We start from the raw sequence: 5,017 nt of genomic DNA, 5'->3' as shown, positions 1-5,017 counted from the left end.
ACTTTGACGGCAAATGGTCGTTTATGTTTAATACAATTATTGAAAGCTTAGACCTTCGAGAGATTGAGCTCTCTGGTAGAAAGTTCACTTGGGCTAACACACTACCAGTCCCGACCTTTGAGAAGCTGGACTGGGTCCTTGCGAGCGTCGAGTGGGAACAAAAGTTTCCCCTTGTGACGGTCCAAGCGCTCTCACGCGGAATCTCCGATCATACACCATTGTTGGTTGACTCGGGTGAGGCAACGCACGTGCGGAACAAGAGTACGTTTTCTTTCGAATCAACGTGGTTTGAAAGAGAAGGGTTTCTGGATCTAATAGCACGAGAATGGGCTAAAGATTCAGGAGGGATAACGAATGTTGAGCGTTGGCAAAATAATTTGCGACAATTCTTGCGGGGTTGGGCTAAGCATCTAGGTGGGATTTATAAGGCTGAGAAGGAAAGGCTCCTTTTGCTTATTCAATCCCTAGATTTAAAAGCGGAGTCCTCCATATTAGATACCAGAGAACTGGAAACTAAAGTGGAGGTGGAGTTAAGATTGAAAGAACTGCTCCGCGAGGAGGAATTGAAGTGGGCTCTGCGAGCTAAAGTTTGCAAAATCGTCCAAGGGGATGATAACACACAATCCTTCCACATGATTGCGAATGGCAAGCACCGAAAGAAGAGAATCTTCCAGCTTGAGCAAGATGAGGGAACGATTTTAGGGCAGGAGAACCTAAAGGCATATATCACCAATTACTACAAACAACTATTTGGGCCTCCTGAGGACAATTTTGTTTCTTTGGACGAGTCGAGGGTTGAGGATGTTCCTCAGCTCGCAGTTGATGAGAATGATATTTTGACAGCTCCTTTTTCGGAGAAAATGGTGTTTGAAGCAATTTCCCAACTGAAAATAATAAAGCTCCAGGACCGGATGGTTTTCCGGCGGAGTTTTATAAGAAGTGCTGGCACATTATTAAGGGGGACTTGCTCCCGATGTTCCAGGACCTTTTCTTGGGACAGTTGCAGTTGTTTCACTTGAACTTCGGCACTATCACGCTTCTGCCTAAGAAAACAGAGGCTGTGAAGATTGAGCAATTTAGGCCGATCTGTCTTCTTAATGTTAGCTTTAAAATCTTTATCAAAGTTGGGACTAATAGGCTTACACAGATTGCACATTCTGTGGTGCAGCCGTCCCAAACTGCTTTCATGCCGGACAGAAACATCCTAGAAGGGGTTATGGTTTTGCATGAAACGCTCCATGAAATCCACACGAAAAAACTTGACAGGGTGGTTTTCAAAGTGGATTTTGAGAAAGCATACGACAAGGTCAAATGGCCTTTTCTTCAGCAGGCTTTGCGTATGAAAGGTTTCGATCAGGCCTGGAGAGACCAGGTAGATTCGTTCACGCAAAAAGAGAGTGTTGGAATCAGGGTTAATGATGATATAGGTCATTATTTCCAGACACACAAGGGCTTGCGACAAGGAGATCCGATGTCGCCGATTCTATTTAACATTGTCGTAGATATGTTGACAATCTTAATAGGAAGGGCCAAGGATGATGGTCAGGTAGGTGGCCTCGTCCCGCATTTAGTTGACGGGGGAGCGTCTATCCTACAGTACGCTGATGATACTATCATCTTTATGAAGCATGATTTGGCTAAAGCTAGAAATATGAAGCTGGTTTTATGCTTGTTCGAACAATTATCGGGGTTGAAGATTAACTTCCACAAAAGTGAATTGTTCTGCTTTGGAAGAGCTAAAGAAGAACAACAAGCATACAAAGAATTGTTCGGGTGTGAATTGAGTTCTTTACCCTTCACGTATTTTGGTATACCAATTCACCATCGCAAGCTCTCTAACAAAGAGTGGAAGGGCATTGAGGATCGATTTGAGAAAAAACTGAGTTGCTGGAAGGGCAAGCTTATGTCATACAGAGGACGATTGATTCTGATCAATTCGGTTCTCACGAGTATGCCTATGTTTCTATTGTCTTTTTTCGAAGTACCAGTTGGAGTACGGAAAAGGCTAGACTTTTATCGATCGCGCTTCTTCTGGCAGAGCGATGAATTAAAAAGAAAGTACAGACTCGCTAAGTAGGATGTCATTTGTAGGCCTAAGGACCAGGGGGTCTAGGCATTGAAAATTTAGACGCAAATAACATATGTCTTCTCAGCAAATGGCTGTATAAGTTATCTATAGAGACGGATGCCACTTGGGCACAGATTCTTCGTGCTAAGTACCTCCAGTCCAAAACTTTGTCCCAGGTGACGGTAAGACCGACTGATTCGCCTTTCTGGAAGGGACTCATGCAAGTGAAATCAGCTTTCTTCAATAGGACAAAGTTCGTAGTTCGAAATGGTACTTCCACAAGATTCTGGGAGGATACATGGCTAGGGGAGGCTCCCCTTGCAATCTAATATCCTTCTCTCTATAATATTGGCCAGCGAAGAGACGCTTACGTTGCAACAGTATTACAGTCAAATCCTCTTAATATTCAATTCAGGAGGACGCTAGTAGGAAATCGTTGGGAAGCTTGGCTCCATCTTGTGAGACGATTGATGGATGTCCAACTCTCTCAACAGCCAGACCAGCTTCGCTGGAAACTAACTAAGAATGGGGAGTTTTCAGTTAAATCCATGTATTTGGATATTATCAACGCTAGCGTCATTCCTAGTTGGAAACATGTTTGGAAAGTCAAAGTGCCTTTAAAAATCAAAGTGTTTATGTGGTTTATCCACAAACAAGTCATCTTAACTAAAGACAATTTGGCGAAGCGCAACTGGACGGGCTCTAAAAGATGTAGTTTTTGTGATAGTGATGAATCAATTAGACACCTCTTTCTTGATTGCCCTTTGGCAAAGATTTTGTGGAGGTCTATCCACATAGCTTTTAATATAATGCCCCCGAATTCCATCAACACGTTATTTGGGACGTGACTAGATGGGATTGACGTAGTAACAGCGAGACATATCCGAGTAGGAGTATGTGCTTTACTCTGGGCAATCTGGAATTGTAGAAATGATTTGGTTATTAACATAACAATAAATATTAATTTCTTGCAGGTTATCTTCCGGGCCACTACACTCATCCGTATGTGGTCGCTACTCACTCCGACGGAGGCCAGGGAGCATTTGGTTACTGGTTCTATCCGATGGGAGACGGTAGCTCGGGCTATCTTCAACCGGTTTGGATGGCGGTCATGTAATACGATAGGTGTTTACTTTCCTATCTGTTTTTTGCCAGCTGGTTGTGGCTATCCCTTTTTGTGCTTTTGTGCTCCTTGTTGAGCTCTTTGTTCCATTGTATGAGACTACGAGACCTCGGTTGAACCTTTTGCGTATTAATAATATGGCCCTATGCATCTTTCTAATGCAGAGGCCGGGGTAAACCCTTTTTTCGAAAAAAAAGACGGATATTTGGTGCACCGAATTGGATGACCGGCGCTCTGTCCGTTATTCACGAACACATCCGAACGTGTCGCGGATGTTTATTGTCAATTTTAATGCACAACGTTTGAAGATGCCCTCACAATGTAGAGAGACATAGATACTCTTTTGCCTTTTCTTTTTAAATCAGTTTGCGCCCAAGTATCAGGAGATAGGGGGTACCTGAGGCTGGACAAAGGCTTTTCCCGATTAATGAGACACCAGGATTTCATTAGCGACTAGTGAGGTCGGTAGCACATGCTTTTGTGAGGACAAGTCATTAAGAGAGTGTCGCCGGGACGAGGTGCCAAGGACCAACTCGTAGGCGTTTTGTCGTTTTCCAATTCCCACAGGCGGACGACTCTCTCCCTCCCTTGAACGCATACTCCCGATGCACTGCAGCAGATGTTAACAAAGTAACCACTTGGGGGCCTGTGTTGGGGGTGCATGTGCGCCTGTCGGCCTGGCCTTGATGCACGATGGGTATGCAGGAGCAACCATCTTTGCTTTCTTCGATTTGTAAACTAAATTTAAATCTATGTACTCCCATGACTGTAAAAACAATCCAAGCGGGCACTACACGTGAGCACGGCGTGGAGGGAGATTCGCGGCGACGCACAATTTCTATTTACTACTACTACACAACAAGGTACTGACTGTCATGACTAGGCGAGCTCACATATTTTCTCCGTTCGGATTCACTGGTCTCCTTATGTTTTGGACAAAGTAGGTTTATTGATCTCTTTACATTTTGTGTCAAACTTCGATCATATGTATGACTAATAAATAGAATTTATATCCTGCAACAGAACGTACAATTGAATTCGTGTTTCAAAGTGGATTCACAACATATAATTTTTGTGACATGTGGTTTATATTTTATTAGTTAAATTTATGATTAAAGTTTGATCCTAAACACACGTTGGGGTGGAGGGAGGGGTGCTAATAAAACAAGGACAGAGGGAGTACAATTGATCAAGGAATTGACTGTCAGACAAGTTGGCTACTGGCGCGCGGAGAACTGTGCACCTTGCCCGTCACCCGTGTCGGAGCCCCATGCTCAGGGTTGTGTTCCTAGGTTGCTTTCTCTTATAGAATAATTCCTTAAAATTATCATAATAGGATTTTGATCTATGATTAGAACACCTTAAATATAGCGGAAGATTGGGTACTAACCATAATCATGTGAATCCATTAGGGGTGTCCATGGCCGCACCTTTACATTTGTATCTCTAACAGTGAAAGTGGTGGTTGTGGAAGAAGTGCAACAACAAGGAGCCGTAGAAAACGTGAGGGGCGTAGCATGGCTGCACCTTTACCTTTGTGTCTCTAACAATAAAAATGATGGTCGTGGAAGAAGTGCAGCAGAGACGTAGAAAATGTGAGGGGCGTAGCATTGCTGCACCTTTACCTTCATGTCCCTAACAGTGAAGCGATGGTCGTGGAAGAAATGCAGCGACAAGGAGACATAGAAAACGTAAGGGGCGTAGCATGGCTGCACCTTTACCTTTGTGTCTCTAACAATGAAATGAATGGTCGTGAAAGAGGTATAAAAACAAGGAGACGTAGAAAACGTGAGGGCCATAGCATGGCTGCACCTTTAATTTGTGTC

The sequence above is a fragment of the Triticum aestivum genome, chromosome 7D, assembly GCF_018294505.1.
Source record: "Triticum aestivum cultivar Chinese Spring chromosome 7D, IWGSC CS RefSeq v2.1, whole genome shotgun sequence".
NCBI classification, from domain to species: Eukaryota; Viridiplantae; Streptophyta; class Magnoliopsida; order Poales; family Poaceae; genus Triticum; species Triticum aestivum.
Note: the sequence above shows the minus strand (reverse complement) of the source record.